This window comes from Pinus tabuliformis, chromosome 6 (assembly GCF_031772625.1).
Source record: "Pinus tabuliformis cultivar Carrire ecotype Pingquan chromosome 6, CPIR1, whole genome shotgun sequence".
Taxonomy (NCBI): Eukaryota; Viridiplantae; Streptophyta; class Pinopsida; order Pinales; family Pinaceae; genus Pinus; species Pinus tabuliformis.
The window spans coordinates 1,341,726,403-1,341,751,057 of record NC_142292.1 but is presented as its reverse complement, the minus strand read 5'-3'; the positions used below and the strand labels follow the sequence as shown (position 1 = coordinate 1,341,751,057).

At 34.8% G+C, this 24,655-nt stretch overlaps 1 pseudogene; it reads right to left on the bottom strand.

The window, feature by feature from the left end:
• Positions 1 to 9,104: 9,104 nt before the first annotated feature.
• On the bottom strand, positions 9,105 to 18,842 carry LOC149263561 (aspartic proteinase nepenthesin-1 pseudogene; annotated as a pseudogene).
• Positions 18,843 to 24,655: the final 5,813 nt, after the last annotated feature.

The following is a 24,655-nucleotide window of genomic DNA, read 5'->3' as shown; positions in this document are numbered from 1 at the left end:
ATAGTAGGACAATATACTCAATGTGATTTGAACCCTAAATCACATTGAGTATACTCAATTAAAATTTATGATTATCATTATTGATGCTGTGAAAAATATAATTTCAATGATTTTTCATGTTAAGTAGGCATAATGAGTAATATGTGAGAGATGTTAGCAGCACTATTTGGCTAAAGACATGTCAACGCCCACCAAAAGTCAAGTGGTGATGGGGAATGGAGAATGATTTTCTTTACATTAAACATCAGAAACTATTAATATTTTGATACCCGATATATCTATTAATCTTTATCTATAAGAAAGGTTGTAGGGCTTGCTTATGAGGTGGAAAGGTGAGTTGGACACTCACCCATTGACTTAATAAAAATTGAAATTTTTTAGTTATAGGAATTAATACATGGTTATAATACACCTTTTATCGCTTGATATCAGGCGATCATACACCTTTAAAGATTCGATTCCCAATGCATTAATGTTACTGTTGAGTAATAAGGTTAATGACTAATATTTACACCCCTCCCTCCATGAATGTACACCTGACTTTATTAAACTCAACTCTTTATCTCACTATATGCGTATCTAGAAATATCTCATGATCTTGGACACCTGGAGTTCAACATACCATGCGATGGACCTCCACTAATCCGAGGTTCAACATTCAGGGCGGGTTGGTTGAGGTAACCAATTCCCCATCTGGCTCCAAAGACGAGGTTCATTCAGTCATTTTTCTTTTGGAGTTAAGCGCTCTGTAGCCTGCATGTTTGGTTTCCATGGTGTAGGTGGGTTACGTTCACTGGAGATTGTCTCCTTTGCAGGTACACCGAGTATGTTGACTGTTGTATATGTTGAAGAAATTAGGATTCCTGCTTTTTCCCTCATTGATGGTTATATCTATATAGAAGCCCTAATTTGTTGCACTGTCAATGCAGGTGGTTCTTATAGGTTTCGGCCTTGCATCCACAAGTGAAGGAAAGGCTATGGTCAACTTCCTTCCTCAGGTAATTGTTGGAAACCATTTTCTCTGGAAACAGTATCGAATCCTTTGCAAGAGAAAGGAAATTGATAAATGCTTATGGAATTTAATTACAGGGTCTTGTTTCACTCACTTAGGTGTGCATTGTGACCCCAACACCACTCTACAGGTACTATATTGTTACAGGCATGTTTTTCTTTGCTTCCTTAACTGTCTTTGCTGGAATTCTCTAACTCACCTCTTAAATCTGATGGAAGGTTAAATATCGCCCAACAATGTTGGGAATTTTCTGTTTAATTCCAAAACAAAAAGGAATAGAGAACAATGCTTTGTTTTAACCACAGGATCAAAAAAAAATTTGCTGAAGAAGAACAGAGTTTTTCACACACATAAAAGCATTTCTATTCATTAATAAAACTTGCTGTTACAAAGATCTTCCTCTCTTAGAGGGATTACAACCAGAGACTGCTTCAAATGCAGTTCCAAAAACCTTCACTATCTCTCATAGAACAAATTACTCTATCTCAGCTGTATATTTTCACACTGCTGTGTGTAAAAATTTCTTACATATGCTGCTGCGTTTTTCACATATTACATTGCATATTCACCAACAGAACCTTCTCTGCACTGCTGTGCATTACAATGAGAAAAATTACATTTACACTGCTGTGTATTTTTTTCACATACACACTGTTGCGTGCCTCCTTTTTGTTTTCCCCACAATGTTTACCAACCCACAGTAAATTACATATACATTTTTTACTGACAAAACTGACGGTAAATGAAACTTTTAATTCAAGTCAAGTCCATATGGTGTAGGCCTGTACACAACCATTGACTTCAATCGGATGGCTTTCAGTCGATATCGGTTTAAAAATGAGATATGCGATTTGCGATTTGATCACATCGCAGAATCGCAATCTGCAGAAGAGAAGAAATGGAGCACTATCATATGGGTGCGATTTACGATTTGTGATCGGATCGCATCACAACATCGCAATCAGTAGAAATCACAGGACGTAGCGAAAGGCAACAGGGCATGTATGTGATTTGCGATATGCAATAAGATCGCATCGCAAAGAAAAATAATGCTGCACTTGAAATTATCATTTCAACACTCCCCTTTAATTTCAACTGTTGGGTTATCAGTCATACCCAGACATTTCCTCATAAATTCAAAACTTTTTTGCCCCAATGGTTTGGTTAGAATGTCTGCAACCTGCTCCTGAGTTCTACAGTGGACTAAAACAATTTCTCCATTGTTTACCAATTCCCTAATGTAATGAAACTTTGTGTCAATGTGTTTCATTCTCTTATGAAACACAACATTCTTGGATAATGCAATCGCTGAACTATTGTCACAAAAAATCACAGTTCCTTTAGCTTGCTCTTGGCATAAATTCCTTAACATCCTTCTCATCCAAATTGCTTGACATGCTGCTGTTGTAGCTGCCACATATTCTTCTTCTGTTGTAGACAATGCTACAATAGGTTGTTTTTCAGAAGCCCATGAAATGGCTCCTGAACCCATGTGAAAAACATAACCGGATGTGCTTTTCTGATCATCTACACTTCCAGCCCAATCACTATCAATGTATCCAATTAAATCTGAACATTCTGAAGTAGTATATAAAATGCCAAACCTTTTAGTACCATTAACATACCTCAGAATTCTTTTTGCTGCCTGCCAATGTGCTTCTTTTGGCCTCTCCATGAATCTGGAAATCAAACTAACAGCATACATTATATCCGGCCTAGTTGCAGTCATATACATGAGGCTGCCAACCATGCTCTTGTACAAACTAGGATCAAAATCCTTGCTGTTGTCCTCTTTGCTGAGTTTTAATCCCATCACTGTGGGAGTGATTGCTGCCTTGCTCTCCTGCATATTAAATCTTTCCAACACTTCATTAACATATTTTGCTTGTGAGATAAAAATACCATTTCCACTTTGTTCTACTTTTATTCCTAAGAAGTATCTCAGCAAACCCATGTCAGTCATTTCACATTCTTCTTTCATAGCTGTCTTGAAATTTTCAATAAGAAAATCATCATTACCTGTGAAAATAACATCATCAACATATAACACAATAATTAGTAATTTACCATCCTTTTCTTTTATGTAGACGGTGGGTTCTCCCTCACACTTTTCAAATCCATTTTCGAGTAGATAGGAATCTATCCTACTGTACCATGCTCTTGGTGCTTGCTTCAGCCCATAAAGAGCTTTCTTCAATCTGCACACTTTGTGTTATTTCCCTTTCTTTTCATAGCCTAGAGGTTGTTCAATGTAAACCTCTTCCATTAACACTCCATTTAGGAATGCTGACTTCACGTCCATTTGGTAAACTTTCCACTTGTTTTGTGCTGCTATGGACAGCACTGCTCTCACTGTTTCCATTCTAGCAACCAGTGCAAAAGTTTCCTCATAGTCTCTCCCATACTGCTGCTTATATCCTTTGACAACCAGTCTTGCCTTGTGTCTTTCTATTTTTCCTTCAGCATTACTCTTGGTCTTGTAGACCCATTTAACTCCAATGACTTATTTTCCTTTTGGTAGTTCAACTAAATCACATGTCTTGTTTCTTTCTATGGCATTGATCTCCTCATCCATAGCTTTTATCCATTTCCTATCCTTAATTGCATCTTCAAAATGAATAGGGTCATCAACATGACAATATAAAGCAAACAAAGAATTCATACCTTCATCATAAATGTCACTTAAATTTCTCAACTTCTTACCTCTTTCATTTGGTGTACAAGTGCTTGAAGAATCACTTGAATTTCCTCCTTGTGATGTGCTTGGAGAAGCACTTTCATTTCTCCTCAAGGGTGTCTCTTGCTGCCCTTGTGTTGATGCTGCTCTTTGGGGATGTATTTCAGCCATCTCCTCATCATCTTCATCATGAGACAAACAGTTTTTAACATTCACTGTTTTCTCTATGCTTCCATCCCAAGCTTCCTCCTCAATGAACTGAAGATCTCTACTCACAAAAAACTTCTTGGTGGATGGGTTATACAACCTGTAAGCTTTGGATTCCTCACAGTATCCAATGAAAATACATTTCTCCCCTTTGTTGTCCAACTTCTTCCTTAGCTGATCTGGAATGTGTGCATAAGCCACACATCCAAAAACTTTCATGTGGGTGACTCCTTGCTTTCTCCCACTCCATGCTTCTTCCGGCACTTTGTTCATGACTGCTTTTGTAGGGCATCTATTCAATATGTACACTGCATAATGTACAGCTTCAACCCAATAATCATTTGGCAAATGCTTTGCCTTTAGCATACTCCTTGCCATATCCATGATTGTTCTATTCTTCCTTTCGGCAACCCCATTTTGCTGTGGAGTGTACTTAGTGGTAAACTGCTTATGAATTTCATTCTCTACAAAACCGTAGAAATTCTTTGGAGATATACTCACCTCCTCTATCAGTTCTTAGAAATTTGATACGCAGCCCACTTTGGTTTTCAACAAGTGCTTTGAAATTGCGAAATTTTTCAAACACTTCACTTTTGTTCTTCATGAAATAAACCCAAGTCTTTCTAGTAAAATCATCAATAAATGTTAGAAAATATTGGCTGCCTACAAGTGATGGAGTTTGCATTGGTCCACATAAATCTGAGTGAACAATCTCTAAGGGTGCTTTTGCCCTTATGCTTTTCCCTGATGGAAAACCTTCTTTGTGTTGTTTCCCCAAGATACAACCTTCACAAAGGTTGTCTGGTTTCTCTATCAATGGTAGTCCTCTTACCATTCCTTTTCTATGCAACAAGTTAAAACCTCCAAAGTTGAGATGTCCAAATCTCAAGTGCCACAACCAATTTTCATCCTTTGGTTCGCTTTGGAAAGCCTCTTGTGTAACTGTTGCTATTTCTACTCCATCTTTTAAATATGCTTTTATCCTGAGAGGGAACATCCTGTTCTTTGTCATCTTCACTTCAGCAATACATCGTTTGCTGGGTTTTCTATCCATGATGGTGCATACATCATTCTCAAAGAAAACATTGTAACCCTTTTGAACAAGTTGTCCAATACTCAAGAGGTTACATTTCATTCTAGGAACATAATAAACATCTACTATGGTTTTCTTTTCACCTTTCTTTGTTAAGATATTTACCTCTCCTTTTCCCATAACAGAAAGTTTACTATCAGTCCCAAGTGTGACTTGTGACTTCACACTCTGATCTAACTTAGAAAACAAGGCTATGTTCCCTGTCATATGGTTACTGCAACCGGAGTCTAGAAACCATATATCATCACTCTTTGTTTCAGCCATATTACAAGCTAACAACAAATTATCTTGGCTGATATTTTCTCTAGTGAAATTTACACTAAATCTATTATTCATATCATATTGTTTCTTCCTACATTCATTTGCATAATGCCCATAATTTTTACAATAATAACATTGGACTTTGGATTTTTCATACCTTTGTTCTTGAGCATGATGTTGTCCACTTTGTTGGCTGCTGCCTTGGCCTTGGTTTTGATTTGGATTGTTGTCTCTTCCTTGAACATTTGCTAAACTGTTTCTTCCACCTCTATTTTGGCTTCTGCCTCTTCCTCTTTTGTTTCCTCTACCTTGACCTCTTCCTCTTCCAAAGGACATCTGGGTCTTGAAGGCATGCTCTAGAGATGAGTTTTCATTTCTACTCAATCTCTGCTCATGTGTTATCAGTGATGCATGTAGTTCATCAACTGAAAAGTTTGTGAGATCCTTTGTCTCTTCTATGGTGGTGACAATCACATCAAACCTTGAGGGTAAGATCCTCAATAGTTTCTCCACAATCCTCCTTTCTTCAAGAATCTCTCCATGAGACCTTATCTGTGTGACCAGACCAATCACATGAGTGAAGAATGAGTCAATCCTATTTCACTCCTTCATGCATAGATTCTCAAAATCTCTCCTCAACAACTGTAGTTTTGCTGTCTTCACTTTCTCCATGCCTTGATAGGCTGTCTTTAGAGTTTTCCATGCTTCTTTAGATGTCTTAGCTGTTGTTATCCTTGGAAACACACTCTCATGCAGTACTTGATACAAAAATACGAGGGCTTTAGAATCCTTCTTTTTATAGCTCTTCAACAAATATTTCTCTGCCTGTGTCAAGTTATTGAACTCTTCTTCATCTGCTGGTTCTTCAAAACCATCTTCAACAAATTCCCATAAATCTTCTGAGGCAAGCAAAGCTCTCATGGTTATTGCCCAATAGTCATAGTTTTCCCATCAAACTGTGGGAGCTGAGTATTAAAGATACCCATGCTAGTGTTGGTGCTGGAGCTAGCCATTCTTGCACTCTTAACTATGCTTCAAATACCTGACTGTGTATTTAAAATAACTGACTGTTTCTTCAACATCAACACAAAAAAGAGCTTAAGAAATACCTTGGATTTTTTACTGAGTCTTCACTCTACTGGAGAAGCTGCTGCAACAAGAAATCCTTCCTTCAGCTTCTTTAACACCTTCAAAGAGCCTCGACAAGCTCTGATACCACTGTTGGGAATTTTCTGTTTAATTCCAAAACAAAAAGGAATATAAAACAATGCTCTGTTTTAACCACATGATCAAAAATTTGTTTGCTGAAGAAGAACAAAGTTTTTCACACACATAAAAGGATTTCTATTCATTAATAAAACTTGTTGTTACAAAGATCTTCCTCTCCCAGAAGGATTACAACCAGAGACTGCTTCACATGCAGTTCCAAAAACCTTCACTATCTCTCATAGAACAAATTACTCTGTCTCAGCTGTATATTTTCACACTGCTGCTGTGTAAAAATTTCTTACATACGCTACTGCGTTTTTCACATATTACATTTCATATTCACCAATAGAACCTTCTCTGCACTGTTGTGCATTACAATGAGAAAAATTACATTTACATTGCTGTGTATTTTTTCACATACACATTGCTGCGTGCCTCCTTTTTGTTTTCCCCACAACGTTTACCAACCCACAGTAAATTACATTTACTGTTTTACTGACAAAACTGACGGTAAATGAAACTTTTAATTCACGTCAAGTCCATATGGTGCAGGCCTGTACACAATGTTGACTTAAATACGTTTACCAACCCACAGTAAATTACATTTACTGTTTTACTGACAAAACTGACGGTAAATGAAACTTTTAATTCACGTCAAGTCCATATGGTGCAGGCCTGTACACAATCGTTGACTTAAATCAGACGGCTGTCAGTCGATATCGGTTTAAAAATGAGATATGCGATTTGCAATTGGATCGCATCACAGAATCGCAATCTGCGGAAGAGAAAAAATGGAGCACTATCATATGGGTGCGATTTGCGATCAGATCGCAACATCGCAATCGGCAGAAATCACAGGACGTAGTGAAAGGCAACAGGACATGTATGCGATTTGCGATATGCGATAAGATCGCATCGCAAAGAAAAAATAATGTTGTAGTTGGAATTATCATTTCAACAAGCAATTCCTTTTCTCAACAATTCGGAACAAGGCAATGGCATCCACTTATGACTTTTCTCTTTCGTGCTCGAGGTTGGTTACTCTAGCCACTGAGGGTTTTGCTTTACGCAAGGTCACCTTTTGAACTTCCGGAGATGATTAAATAGAGTTAATCTATGGCCGGTCTTGCCGACATTTCAATTGATAATGTTGTTCTGCGTTTACCTTGGGGTTACAAGACAGTAATTGTATGAACTGAGAACCGAATAGGTGAATCGGCTGCCATATTACTCTCATTATTGGAATGAGCAATCCTGTTGCAATGTCTTTTAAACAATACAAATTAATCTATGTTTCCCCTTCTCTATATGGTAATTTTTTCTGGGTTTAGCCCCAATTCGTTCTTATGGGTTTCAGTTATAGCATGTATTAAAGTTTGCTCATGCATATGAGAGGCTCACAAAATTGATTTCAATTGGGTTTCTTGTATTTTTCTGAGTTAGATAAGTTTATATGATTTCAGTAAGTTTTCTCTATTTGTTTGATTTAACAGACAAGTATCAGATGTGTAAATCCAAACAAGTTGAAAGAATTAGAATTTTCTGAGGGCAATGAAAAAGAGCAGTAATCAAAAGTGTCTTACCGGAATCTTGTTGGTGCCCTCTCCACCGGCCACATTGTTAGGAGACGAGAAAGAGAAGCAAAAGAAAGAAAATATAAAGACTTTATTTCTATTGAAATCTGGTTTTTGAAATAGAACATTGTGTGAATCTATTGTTCTTCGGGAGCCATATTGTGTGAACCGAAATTGTCTTCAAGAACCATATCTTTCGTTGTACGAAATCTCAACTCTAGTCGTCAATAGTCCAATCACTACGTGACAACTGAACTTCCACTATGTGCAGGGATTTCCTCATATATTTCTTAGGCAACTCCAGTAAATGATATTATATTTCTGATTTTGTCCTAGGCAATTCGATGCCACTTTGGCCAAAAATCAAAGTTGAGTAAATGAGATTTTATTTATTGGACAGATTACAACAATTCAGGGTATATTACCTCAGAGTTCAGGGCCTTAACATATGCTGATAATTGAGCAAAAAAGTGTTTACATATGCTGATAATTGAGCAGAACGAAATCCTAGGAAGAAACATAAAATTCTATGACAATTTTTTTTTTCAAAGACCGGCAGCAACCCACTTTAATCATCTAATCTAATAGTCTAGGAGAGAGAAAACAGGTATCCATGTGCTCGCTTACAAGGCATCACAAACTGCGGGTGCAAAGGAGAACATGTTGATGCCGATGTCATAGAGAATTTGGTAGTTGTGCTGTTGAAAATTGCCTAATATGGACATGTTTGAGTTGAAATTTTTTTGAACTTTTATTATTTTAATAATTAATATTACCGTGAATATACCATTGAATGACGTTGGCCTTTCATTAAATTATATATATTCCATACACAATTAAGAATCCATGGTTTAATGAATTTGATCAATATTCCATACACAGTAAAGAATTCATGGCTCAATGAATTTGAAATCACAGAAACAACCTTGCTAATTACATATTTGCATATAGTCTTAAAAAAGAGTGTTTACATATGCTGATAATTGAGCAGAACGAAATCCTAGGAAGAAACATAAAATTCTAATAGTGTACGAGAGAGAAAACGCATGATATCCATGTGCTCGCTTACGCTTACAAGGCATCACAAACTGCGGGTGCAAAAGAGAACATGTTGGTGCCGACGTCATAGAGAATTTGGTAGTTGTGCTGTTGAAAATTGCCTAATATGGACATGTTTGGACTAGGTAGCATTGCCAGGCAGATAACACCACTGGTATCAACGTACATGTAGTTTTCTGGCTCCACATTATAATCTGCTCCCTCGAAGTGGAATGTTAAAGTGGGAAAGTTAAAATCGTTATTAGCTGGAAAGTTAAAACAGAGGTCTAGTCCGATGTCTGACCCATCCACTTGCTGCAAGTGACTGGAAGAAGAGATTAAGGATTTCCTCAAAACTTGATATGCACCGTCATACAGAAATGTGAAAGTGGTTCCAGAGTCTATCACAAATCCGCCACTACCATACTTTTGATCAATATCAAAAGAATCATCAGGGATATCCAATAGTGCACCTCCAAGGCTAATTCCTCCCAACGAAAGATAATAGGAACTTGATGCTGCGCTGTTTTGAATAAAAGGAGTTGAACTGACAGCAGCCGCGCCCTTGAAAGTAGCAGTGTGACCTATAAACAAAGGGCTGCCTCGGGAAGGATAATCATTAAAAGACGTGAGGCAGTAAGCAAACTTATCACCTCCTACTGAACCAAGCTGTGTAATTAAAGATAAGTCACCTCGTCCGAAGCCTACCATTCCACCTGTTTGGCCGAAGTGGCCTTCATTGTTTACGCCGCAACCAAACTGAATCTCGTCGACTGACTCTGATGAAAAGGTAAACCTTTCAATTGAGAGGGTCCCTGTGCTGAAGGAGTCATCACCATACGCATACCTGTAATTACACAGATGATCAGCGTTGCAACCCATATTAGGTTTTGCCTGGCACTCAGAGCTATTGCATGGGACGGTCATGAAAGTGGAGGACTGGATAGGATCGTAGATTGGAGAGGTTTGATTATAGCAATAATCACAGGGCAAACACTGTGTCCATATCAAGTCACTGCCCGTGTCTAGAATTCCAGAATATGATAAAGGCGGCTCACCAATTCCTACCTCCATCAAAAATTCTCCACTTCCTGCACTTATCGGAGCTTGGATTCTTGCACTTTTATGAGCTAATTGAGCAGCAGCCTTTAGAACTACAGATTTATGCAGTGCTTGAACCCTTGCTTGACTGCGTTGCACTGCTCGCTTAACCCTTTCAGTGGACGTAATATTCCCTGGAAAGAATGGGGAAAGCCATGAGTCTCTATGCACCAGATCTATTCTCAACCCAACAGCGGGTTTCTGCTCAGGCACTGGAACCTTGCGCTCAAGCGGCCTGCATTGCATCAATGGTAATAGGGACAGCAATAACAACAAATGAATAAGGAGGGGTTTGCAGGGAGCGCTGCAAGGAGATTGTCCAGCCATGCTTCGTGAATGGAAAACACGTACGTACGTGTGAATGGAAAACACGTACGTACGTAATTTCTCTGTCTGTCTATTGGACATAGAATTAGTTCTTTAAATAATGTGTGTTTGAACTCTACTCTATTTTTGGAGATAGAAGTACATTCAAAAGTAATTTCTAATTTCGTTTGATCTCTAATTTTGGGGATCGAAGTCCAGTTATTACAATTAGAAGTCGTTTCTTTTGCATATTATATATATATATTTCATAAATTGCCTCATAGAATCCCTTAAACCCTAACCTATACGCATGCTACGCACGCTAGGGGGGAGAAGAACTACACTTAACTCTGCTAACGATATAATGCGTTTTATAAAATTTATGTTTAAAAACATTTGTTAGCTGCAGTTTGAATAATGTAATGATGTAATGTGTTATTGTTAGATTTATATTTTACTTAAAAAATAGAATTTAGTACTTTAATATTTATTTTATTTAAAAATATTTTTATGTGAAAAAATATAATTAAAAAATATTTAACCTCTATTTTTTGTTTATAAAATTTGTGTTATTATATATATAAAATATAATATAATATGGATATATATTCTATTTTATTAGAAAAAAGTTTTATTAAAAGATATTTGTGAAATATTTTATTTTATTTTGTTGCTTTTTATTTTAATATTATAAAAGTTCAATTTTAATTTTTGCTATCTATTTTATAAGAAGAGAATGTGATCCACAAGAATGTGAGACTTTTTAAGTATATTATTTTTTAATATATTTGATTTTCATATGGCTTACCACATTTCAGAAATTTTGAATATTATTTAAAATTTAATATCAATTTAAATTAAAATATCTTATAAAAACGATTTTGATAATTATTGTAGGAGAAAAATAGTTGCTAAATAAATAGGTAAGTAATATCATAACATTTTTATTTAAAATTAACATTATACTCTTAAAATTTAGATTCATTTAACATTCAAATCAATATTAAGATAGTTTCATATTTAAATATTGTAATATCTGTTATATTAATTAAATCTAATGATATAAAGATCTCTGATATTTATGATAATCTTAAAATGCAATTAAATCTATATTCTATATTTAAATAAATAATACTTTAATATTATAAATAATATTTAAATGATAATTTATTAGACGATTGATCATCTAACTAAAATTTATATATGAATTAGTTTACTTATTACAACTAATTATAAAATCACAAAACTAATAAATTTATAATTTATCTTTTCTTGTTATTATACTTATATTCTTTTAATATACTATTAAGTTAAAGTCACCTTTTTATAACAACAATTAAGTCTCACACATACCTTTAAATTATTTTAAACTATTAATTACCATTATATAGCTTTACATATTTTATTATCATTTATTTAATAGTTAAATGTAAATTTATTCTTTATATCAATGACCAATCTATCTATCTATATATACTAAAGATAATATTACAACATATCTATAACATATTCCATATTTATAGATATTAATTATAAGAGTGAAGATGCAACTTATTTGTAAGTAGTCGATATATATATATATATATATAAGAGAAATAAAGATATATATTTTCTATAAGAGAAAAAAAAGCTAATTTTTATTACAAAGAGAAATAGAGATTGATTCAACTTTCTCCAAAGTGTATTAAAAAAAAATCCCTAAACAAATTATTATTTTAGTACATGACCCTATAAAATTTTAAGAAGGAAAAGAAAAAAGTATTTGTTGACATGTTTAAAAAATGATATTCATTCCATTTACTTTTAGAAAACCACACTAGGAAATGAAGAGCCTCCTTGGATAACATGTGTTCATGCTAGTTAAGTTCTATATGCATGTGGAAAAAAGATGTTCATTTAAAAATCCCTTTCTCACAATATCTCTTTGAGGGTGTGATTAATACTTGGAATATTAGCATCCACTTTCCTATTAGCCTAGTCAATCACAAGCTTGGAGTCACTAAGAACCTATAATTTTTTTAATTTTGAGATGTCTATGTGTGTATAGAAGAGTCCAGAAGGTAGTGAATGTTTCCTTTGTGTTTGTTCTCATCCTAGGATGATATCACATAAGATAATGATGAATTTGGTTAAGAAATAAAACAATTCGTACTCCACATTTTTTAGCATATCTATGGTTGGCAACATCAAATAATTCCTAAGGAATTTGATTGTCTATATTTGGCATGATTGATACAAAAGATCTCTTTATTTTATGGCTCTGAGCGAAATTCTTTACAAATATTTTCAATAATCCCACTAGTAACTTTGAGAGAAACTAGTTTTGCCTAGAATATAAACTAATTACGATCCCAACATATGTGCTAAATAAAAATAACTATAAAATTTGGATAGCATTGAACTGACGAATTTGTTGCCCATTCTTAAACACATTCTTCTAAATTTCTTTTGTCCCAACTAATAGCAGAATGTTGAAAAATGATACCAAGGAGGTGTTCCTTGTGCTTTATACCTAACCCAGGAAAAATTATAAAGTGCACCCCTTGAAAGTAACTTTTATGAGTTTGTTAAAGTCGTGTGACTTTTCGTTACATTATGAGATTATAAAGTACTTGTTTTTAGTGATAATAACAAATACTACAAAAGTATCTCATTGAATCCACTAAGTTTTTTAGGGTCCTTTTGTAACAGACTTTGGCTTTTCATGATATTATCAATATTCCATTCACAGTCAAGGGTTCAATGAATTTGAAATCATAGAAACAACGTTGTTTACATATAGTCTTGAAAATTTTTCTTATAATTTACCTGCAGAAAGGAAACAAACTCTAGGAGCAGACTCAAATTTGTATGAAAAGTTTTTAGGATGAAACAATAGTGGGAACAAATTTTGATCATCCAAAAAATATAGTGTAGAATCTAAAGGAGAAAACACATGATATCCATGTGCTTGTCTTACAAGGCATCACAAACTATGGGTGCAAAAGAGAGTGTGTTGTTTTTTTGGTCATACAGAATATGGTAGTTATGTTGTTGAAAATTGCTTGACACAAACATCTTTGAACTGGGTAACATATTCAGGCACATAATGCCACTAGTATCAAGGTACATGTAGCTTTGTGGCGGCAAATCATAATCTTCTCCCTTGAACTGGAAAGTTATTAACTTCTACTAATGATAGATTCTTGATTTCACCAAACATTCGATTGAATATTGAAAAATTGCACCATTAAAAAAGAATTGAGGCAAGGAATTTCATTAACTTAATTGTAACATGATGGCCCACAAATTGATGGCTTATATTTCAGCGTCTTATAGTGATGTTACAAGAGGAACAAAAATCATTGCTCTCTCAACAAACTATATTGTTGTTATAGGGGAAACAACAAATCATTTCTCTGACAACAAACTACAGTGTTGTTACAGGAGAAATAACAAATCATTGCTGTCACAGCAAACTACAGTGTTGTTACAGGAGGAACAACAAATCCTTTTTTTCCATCCATGCAGTCTGTAAAAAAATAGTTTAAAGATCCCTTTGTAACTCCCCAACCAAGGATATTTTTGGAAAATTGCTTGTGAGATACCAAATAGACCAAACTCTGCACAAAACCCATATGCCAGAATTTTGAATTTCGTCTTCCTTTGATAAGAAATTGACTTACAAATTTGACGATGGTTTCATTTATGAATTTTCTTTCTTCTGTAGGCTTGATAGAGAGTGTTCTCTATTCTCGAATCTATAATGTAATATGACTCTTTCCAATACACAAACTTGGATGAAAAAGTACTGGATTAGAGGATTAACTAAAATATAATTCTCCAGGTTCTCATTTAAATGTAAATCATAGAGAAAATACAGTGCAGGAATTCCTCATTCAACACAAAGATTTAAAGACCAAATCAATTTCAATATTCAAATATTAATATTATGGTTCACAAACCTCACAAACACGTATGCAAATAATTGTCTCACACACAGTTACGAATTCGATTTGTTGATACAAAAAGCAACTAGTTTAAGAAATGTTGTTCAATTAACTTCAATCTCACACCAAAACTTCGAGGACCCAAAAATGTTCCTCCTCTCTCCCCAAAAACTAAAAACAACTGTCCAAGAAATAAGTTCATGGATGTAAACCAATTTCCCTTAGCCCTAACTACCTACTACCTATAAAATCATTTCTTTTAGCTATATATTCCTAACTAATATTAACTAAATATGAAAAACTTTTGACAAATAAACTTTAAATTTTATAGCCTTGACATGTGATCAATCATTCAAATTGCTAGGCTCTTGGTCTGACTTTAACAACTTATCATTTTTATGTGCTCGGCCTAATGCACCTACATCAGACTCCCCAAGAAAGAAAATTTTAAGAGCTCCTGCTCATAAAATCTTCTATAGAATACTTGTTGTATTGTTTCTTCATGCATCCAAGTAGAATCCTCCATCGAATGGTCTTTCCACTTCACAAGATATTCCAAGTATTCTTTCCTTTTGGTCTTGTTGGAAACACGTGTATCCAAAATCTGTTCAGCCTCTGAACTCTTTTCCATGGGCATTTTATTTAGCCTCTGTTGTTCCTTTCCTTCGTCCTGGTCAAGATTCCTAGAAGCTTGATCCACATCACCAACTGTGTAGGGATACAAATCTGCTACATTAAAAATAGGTGAAATGCCAATTCCTGGAGGTAACTCTAGCTAACTTGTAGAGGATCTTACAAGATCCTATCTTCTTCATTGTCAATTTGTTATATTATCCCCTTGGAAACCTCTCCTTTCTTAGGTGAGCTAGGACCACATCTCCCACTTCAAATTTTACCTCTTGCCTGTGTACATTTGCTCGTTGCTTGTAGCTTTTGCTTTTATCTTGTAATCTTTGTTTTAGTTGCTCGTTCATATCACTCACGGCTGTTGCAAAATCCTCTCCATTAGCACTGCTATGCTCAATATTTCCCAAGTCTCTTAGCTCATAAATTCCCCTCGGATGCATGTCATGCAAGATCTTAAATGGACTATTTCATGTGCTCCTATTTGGTGAGTCATTAGATGCAACCTCAGCCTGGGCTAGCACATGATCCCACTGCTTTGGTCAGTCACCTACTAAACTCCTCAACAAAATACCCAAACTCCTATTTACAACCTTTGTTTGCCCATCAGACTGTGGATGATAGGATGAGCTAAAATTTAGCTTAGTGCCAATTTTCTTCCACAAAGTCCTCTGAAAATGTCTGATGAATCTTGTGTCCCTGTTAGATATTATAATTTTTGGCAAACCATGAAACCAAACAATCTCATCAAAAAATAAATTAGCCACATGGGTGGCATCACTAGTTTTTAAACACAGAATGAAATGAGCCATCTTAGTAAATATATCCACAACTACAAGGATTGAATCATTACCTCATTGAGTTGTCAGTAAACCCAGAACTAATTTCATACTCACTGAATCCCAAGGTCTGTTGGGAATGGGTAATGGCATGTATAGTCCAACATTTTGACTTCTCCCTTTCTCATGATGACATATCGTGCACTTACTCATGTACCTTTGTACATCTGCCTTCATCTTAGGCCAAAAATAGAAGTGACTCAGCTTCCCAAGTGTTTTCTCAACACCAAAGTGTCCAACCAATCTTCCATTATGCTTTTCTTGGACCAAGTTTTCCCTCATTGAGCAATTGAGAATACATAGCTCACTGTTCTTGAATAATAGCCCATCCTACAACATAAACTCTCTCCATGGATTGTTGTCCCTATTGACTGGATTTTTGCATGATGCAAAAGCTTCTTTAAAATTAGCACCAATGTCATATAAGTCCTGCAAATAATCAAAGCCTAAAATTTGTTTTTGACTTTCGTGCATGATTAAGGATCTCCTACTCAAGGCATCGACAACCTTATTTTCCTTCCCACTAATGTGCTTCAAAATAAAAGTGAAATTTTGAATAAACTCCACCAACTTTACATGTTTATTATTTAACTTATGTTGTTGCATAATGTATTGTAAGGAAGAATATTTATGTTTTGACTCATTTAAATTCTCACTGAAATATGTAATGTGCTTATCTTCTTTGCTCAATATAGCTCCAATGGCTATCCCACTACCATCACATCTCACTTGAAAGGGATGATTAAAGTCTGACAACTTTAACACCAACTTCTCAATGACCTTCTTCTTCAATAGTTGATTTTTTTTTTGTTATTAGCTGTTGGTGTTGTTGTCTAATAAAATAGTTGCCTATTCTTCTTGATGGTGTCAATGATAGGTGTACAAATTCCACTAAAATTCCTAATAAATTTTCGGTAGAAGCTGGCTAAGACATGAAAACTTCTCACCTCAAAAATATTCTTAGGTGAGATCCCAATCTCCAATTTCCTCTATCCTTTCTGGTTCCATTTTCAAACCATCCTTGGAAATAAAAAAAACCCAAGTATACAAGGTCACTCTTCATAAAAGAACACTTCTTCATGTTAATCAATAGATTTTCTTACTGCAAGCTCTCTAAAACATACTTAAAATGTCTTAAGTTCTCTTCTTTAGTTTGACTGAAAATTAAAATGTCATCCAAGTAAACAATGACAAACTTACCAATGAACTCCTTCAAGACTTGGTTCATCAGCCACATAAAGGTACTAGGTGCATTTGACAAGCCAAATGGCATGATCATCCACTCGTACAAGCCTTCATTGGTCTTGAAAGTTGTCTTCCACTCGTCTCCTTCTCTGATGTGAATTTGATGATAACCACTTTTAAGGTCAACCTTTGAGAAGTAAGTTGCTCCACCCAACAATCCATCATATCATCCATCCATGGTAATGGAAACCTGTAATGAATGGTGATATTTTTTATTGCTCTAGAGTCAGTGCACATTCTCCATTCTCCACCCTTCTTTGGACTTCGTACTATAGGTATGACACACAGACTCAGAATTTCTCTTATTAATCTTTTGTCTAACAATTCTTGGACTTGCTTCCTCACTTTCTCATTCTCTTTGGGTGTCATCTGATATGCAGCCTTGTCTGAAAGACTTGCTCTCGGTATCAAGTCTATGTGATAACTGATGCTTCTTTTGGGTGGCAACTCACTTGGAAATTCATCAACTACAATATCATGAAACTTATGCAACAACTCCTGAACTTCAATAAGTAAATCTACAATTTCAGTGTGTATAAGTACTACCTTTGGCTTGCAAGTCACTACATAGTTTACCTCTTCTTCTTCCATCGGCTGTAGAAATTCCTTTCAGCTAAGTAGCAGTGCTTTTGGGCTGCTTGTTTTAGTTGTACCCTACTCTATCAACGGTACAAGAGTGTGTTTGATGCCATCATTTTAAAACTTATAACAATTGCTCTCTCCATCATGTGTCACCTTCCTACCAAACTACCATGGGTGACCCAAAAGAATGTGACAAGCATCCATTGGCATTACTTCACATAACACCTTGTCTTTATACTTGCCTATTTGAAAATCAACTTCACTTTGTTCATGCACCAACAATTGGTGTCCTTTTTGCAACCATGATACCTTATAAGGTGTGGGGTGATTAATCTTTTTCAATCCCAATTTTTCCACCATTTCTTGGAAACTAGATTATCCGTACTTCCACTGTCAATCACCTTGAATTTGCAGCATTTTCCTTTTGCCTTACACATTGTCTTGAATAAGGATTTCATTTGGACTGGTTTAGTGGTCTCCTTTGCTGGTTTTAACAGGACTTTGTGCGTCATCAACACCTCTCTAGTCTCTGGCACATTCTCTACCTCATGTACTTGTGCCTCTACTACTTCGGTTTGAGCTATGTATGCACCTCAATGTCCTGTATTTTCATTCTCAGGACATTAAAAAGATCGGTGCCACAATTTATTACATTTATAACACCGGTAGATAGTCTCTCTACCTCTTCCTCTACCTCTACCTCTCTAGTAAGGCCTTCCTCCTCTGTTGCCACTGTCTTTCTCTGACTGCCCTTACTGATTTGAGTTGCCTTCACCATTCTTTTGCACAAGAAACTTTCCTCTTCCATTTGTCTGTGCTTTCCCTTTGGAAAAACCACATCCTCTGCTAGATATTTGCTTCCTAGCTATCTTTTCTTCAACCTTCAAAGCACATTGGTATGCTTCCTCTATTGTCCCTGGAGAAATTATGATGATTTCATCTTGAATATCTAGCCTCAAAACATTGATATACCTTGTTGTCTTTTCCATGGTATCTTCTACATAGCCTGCTCTCAAATTCACCTTGTAAAAATCTTCAGTGTATTCTCTCATTGTCATTATCTTTTGTTTAATATTTTGCATTTGTTTGTAAAGATTTAGCTGGTAATCCTTTGGCAAGAACTTACTCTTCATCTTTACCACCATTCTATCCTAGTTCTTGATCAATGATTTGTCCTTCTTCCTTTTTCAGCCTGTACAATGTTCCACTATAGTGTAGCATGGCCTTTCAGCCTTGTCATAGAAAAATTTACTCTCTTATCCTCGTACTCAAAAATACTTTTTCATCTCACTGATATAATCTAGTAGATTCTCATATTTCAAACTGCCATCGTAAATAGAGATTTCAAGCTCTGGCCTTGAACTTGAGCCCAATACTACTCTCAACAACTTAATCTCAGCAGCTTCTTTAACATGTGCTACTCCTTCTTCTTCAAGTTCCTCTTCAGCCTCACTAACATCTCCACCTTTAGGATCCCGTTGTCTCCCTACTTCCATGGCTTCTAACTAAACTTGCAGCCTCCTTATCTCTTCCTGGAGGTTTGCATTACCCGCAGGTCTGCCTCCACGACCTCATACCCTTCCTGCTCCCTTATTCATCTCTATATACTATAGATACCAACAACGTTAAGGCTTTGATAGCACAAATTGATGGTTGCTATCTCAGTAGCTTACAATGTTGTTACATGAGGAACAACAATCATTGATTTCTCAGCAAACTACAGTGTTGGTATAGGAGGAACAAGAAATCATTGCTCTCACAACCAACTACAGTGTTGTTAAAGGAGGAACAACAAATCATTGCTCTCACAAAAATCTACAGTGTTGTTACAGGAGGAACAACAAATCATTACTCTTATAGAAAACTATAGTGTTGTTATAGGAGGAATAACATATCATTGCTCTCATAGCAAACTACAGTGCTATTACAGGTGTAACAACTAATCAATTTTTTTATGGCCACAGAATATGTAAAAACACATTTTAAATATCCCTTCGTAACTCCCCAACCAAGGATATTTTTGGAAAATCACTCACCAGTTACCAAATAGACCCTGCATTGCACAAAACCCAAATGCCAGAATTTTCAATTTCGTCTTCCTTTTACCAGAAATTGACCCGCAACTTTGATGACGGTTTTCCTTTACGAATTTTCTTTCTTCTATTGGCTTGATATAGAGTGTTATATATTCTTGAATATGTACTGTAATATGACTCTTTCCAATAAACAATCTTGGATGCAAAAGTACTGGATTAGAATTTTAACTAACATATGATTCACTGGGCTCTCATTTAAATGTAATTAACATAGAAAATACAGTGCAGGAGTTCCTCATTCAACAAAAAAATTTAAAGGCCAAATAAATTTCAATCTTCAGATATTAATATTATGGTTCACAAACCTCACAAACACATGCAAATCATTGTCTCACACAAACTTACGAATTTGATTTGTTGATACAAAAAACCACTGGTCTAAGAAATATTGTTCAATTAATTTCAATCTCACACCAAAACTTCCAACACCCAAAAATGTTCCTCCTCTCTCCCCAAAAACTAAAAACAATTGCCCAAGAAATGAGTTCATGGATGTGAACCAATTTCCCTTATCCCTAACTACCTACTAGCTATAAAGTCATTTATTTTAACTAGATGTTCCTAACTAACCATAACTAAATATGAACAACTTTTCACAAATAAACTTTAAATGTTCTAGCCTTGACATGTGATCAATCCATCACATTACTAGGCTCTTGGTCTGACTTTAATAAATGATCATTTTTATGTGCTCAGCCTAATGCGCCTGCAGCAAACGAAGTGAATAGGTGAAACTAGATTATATGATTATCCTTAGGGAGTTCATAGAGCATCAATATCCACAACAAATAGAGTTGAATCATGGGTGGAGACAATAATTGACACAAAATCATCATTTTAATCAGTTGATCACAGGAAGCTTCACATACAAACTAGACACATGTTAGAAACCATATATATTTTATATAGTTTTTGAGCGTCCAAGCAAAAAAGATCCTCGATGAACAAAAAACTAGGAGGAATTCCTACCAATTTTCAAAGTGATACCTTTCAAATAAAACCTAGCTCCAACTATATTGAATTTTCAATCAATTTGAATATTTGACACATTGAATGTGTGGTTGACATTTAGTTTGTATTGAATTTATCTCTAAATGTATTGGTATTATCACTTAATTTAAAAAAATAAGAGACACTATTTCTGCATATTCATTGGCATCTTGATTTAATGCCACATGAGAGATGGTGAGAATTTTGTGTTCTTACTCCTTATAGGAGGAAAGCTTATGACCAAATCTAATGTTTCACTATCTACATCTCATTTTGAATGCAAAGTGTTGGATAAAGTTCCATGATCAATGTCCTTACATGGATAAAGATCGTAGGAATACATGTGTTTATTGGTCTCGGTGTAATTAATAATTGCCTATGTCATAGAATTTTTTTTTGATGGTTTATATTCACAAATACGAACAGATCCTCTGCCCATTTTACATTATCAATTATAGAAAAATAACACTTGGGAATAAGCATTCTTATCAGGAGTTGCCAGACAAGTGCTCCAAGAATTTTTTTTCCATGAATAATAAGGTCTTATATAATTGTTTCACATTTTTTTTATTCTTGCATTGATTCTTCAAATTGATTTAATAACTGATTACTATATGGATATTATGTCTATTGGAGCTCTCAAAGCATGTGCTTGACTGTGAATTGACCTTTGTCTGAAAATTTCCATGGACAAATAATCAAAGATGATTAATTTTCTTGTTATATATATGGTTAATGGGAAAACAAGTTGGATCTCTAGATGGTCATGATGCAAATGAAAGTTTTATAATGATGTATGGATGCATTATGTGGAGAGCCACTAAGGAGTGAATGAAAATTGATGCCAATACTACCAATAATACAAGTTCCTTTGTCATTCAATTCCATTCTATGAAGATGGAAATGGTTAAGGACAAGTCCATATTACATAAAACATGCTTTCCCCAAAACAAGAAAAACAATAATGGACAATCGAGATCACAAAGATATGCCAATCTCAGGTAAAGAATTTATTTAAAAGGTATTCATGTACAACTCTTCCTCTCTCCAATCTTAAAGTATCTTTTTAACATGATAATTATGCCTTTGTGATAACTATCATGATAAATTTGGGTTACTCAGGAAAGAAAACATCTGTAGGTATCCTAAAGAATAGGGAGTTTATTTTATAGGCTGCATCAACCTATTGATTTATAGTTTGGATTATTTAAAATAAAATTCATGTAGACTACATAGATGGAGGAAATCACCCATGCTCATAATCAGTATTTAAATAGAGAGATTACTTTGGAGATGTACCATGAACAAACAAAATTCTTGCTATAATTTTCAATTTCATATGCACTAAAGTAAAATAAATCATGCTCTCTAGGGAAAAGAAGTAAACAACAGAAATATTATAGCCATATATACATGCTGCAGATATGGATGAAATAGTAAATATGTATTTTATAGGTCCATAGTAGGGATGTTTACATAATGTCTTGAGGTCCATGAAACTCCACATTGAATTTGTGGATTCCACCATTCAACATCTCCACTTTATAGTCACTCACCATCCTACAAGAAGAATCAAGGACAAAATAATCCCAAAATAAAAATAGGAATGTATTTGTTGGTTCAATCAATAAGAATCCAATAAAAGATGGAAAGAGGAGTTTGGGAAAAATAACAGTTAATGATTGCAAAAGTCTTCAATGGGTACTTGGTCAACAAGTGTAGAACTACATTGCATTTAAATTTAGTCAATAGGGCTATAATGCGAAATGAAAAGAGAAGAAGATAAAAGCAATTACAAAACGATTCCTGTGAGGAATCCAAAATATTATGCAATTATCAAATAGCTTATCTTTTCATAGCAATGACTTTTTTTAGTGCTATTCTTAGGGAAATGTGTATCACATTTTACTGCAATACAATACAAATGTATATCATGAATGATACATCATTGAAACAAAAGAAGGTCACATGCGCTCCCCCTCCCTACATCAACAAGGAGACCTAGAATGTCTGCTTTGGATTTCAAACATTTGACCTTTCTTTCCTCAATTTTTCTCGCATATCAGCTATGAAGCCAAAAAGGAGAATGAAATAAATATAACTATGGTTCCATGGAAATGCCGAAAAATCTAAATAATTATAAATTGATTTCATGATGATAGATCCATACATTCTGGGGATTCATTTCTATCTGCAAATATGCATAATACAATTATGCTAGCAGGAGTTGGACCAACTAGATTATCCTTTGAAAACTTAAAAGGGTTAATCCACATGGACTACTTTTCAAAAAAATGGAACCATTAGTAATGATATCACTATGGGTCTTCTTTAACAAATGATAAGCTTCCATTGGTTCAAAAATGATTGGGTAATGCACTTGTCTTATTGAGAAATCCATAATGGTCCCTATGATAAAAAAATATGAAAAAAGGGGATATAAGGAAATATTTGGACATACAACTTCATCAGATCCATTTCCCTTATTTTTCTTAGAGAAGCCATTCCCTACACCCAAAAAATGCTTATTACCCAAGTGATAAAACCCCAAAACAAATCCAACCATCCAAGATCTCCCATACATATATCTAATGATATCCAATTGCAATTATAGCTACAACATACCTTCCAAGTAGATATCTAAAGGACCAACCTACCACACAAGTCAAAACAAATTGTTGAATACCAAAATCATATTGAATACCTACAATAGAGGAAGAGAAATTGGGACTAAATCCATATAAAAAACAAATTGATGGGCTCCTGAAAGTAGCATATGGGTAATAATGTAAAAACGGGATTTTAGATTGAGTAGGCATGTGAATGAGAACCTAGGATCCCAGATTGATTAAACAATTTCCCGAAAGGGATACTGAATGACATTTAATGTATAAAAGAGAAATAATGAGGAAATCACCATGCTCATAATCAATGTTTAAATGGAGAGATTACCTTAGAGATGTACCATGGAAAAACAAAAGTCTTGGTATAATTTTCAATTTCATATGCACCAAAGTAAAAGAAATTATGCTCTCTAGGGAAAATAAGTAAACCACAAAAATATTATAGCCATACATACTTGCTACAAAGATGGATGAAATACTCAATATGCATTTTATAGGTCTTTAATAGGGATGTTTACCTACTGTCTTGAGGTCCATGAAACTCCACATTGAATTTGTGCATTCCATTGTTCAACATCTCCACTTTATAGTTGCTTACCATCCTACAAGAACAATAAAGGATAACATAATCCCAACATCAAAATAGGAATGTGTCTGTTGGTTCAATCAATAAGAATCCAATACGAAATGAAAAGAGGAGTTTGAGAAAAATAAGAATCAATAATTGCAAAGCCCTTCAATGGGTACTTGGACAACAAGTGTAGAACTACATTGCATTTGAAGTTTAGTCAATAGGGCTATAATAAAGAATGAAAAGGGTAGAAGATAAAAGCAATTGCCAAAAGTTTCCTATCAGGAATCGAAAATGTTATGCAATTATCAAATAGCTTATTGTTTCATACTAATGACTTTTTTAATGTTATTTTTTGGGGAAATATATATCAAATTTCACTGCGATAGAATACAAATGTACATCAGGAATGATACATCATCGAACCAGAATGCGGGCACATGGGCTCGCCCTCCCTACATCAGCAAGGAGAGCTAGAATGTTTGCTTTGGATTTCAAACATTTGACCTTTCTTTTCTTCATTTTTCTCCCATCTCAACTATGAATATATAAAAGAGATTGAAAGAAGTATAACTAAGGTTCCATGGCACTGTTGAAACACCTAAATACCTATAAGGATATTTCAGGACGATAGAGCCATACATTTTTGGGACACATTTCTATCTGCAAACATGCAT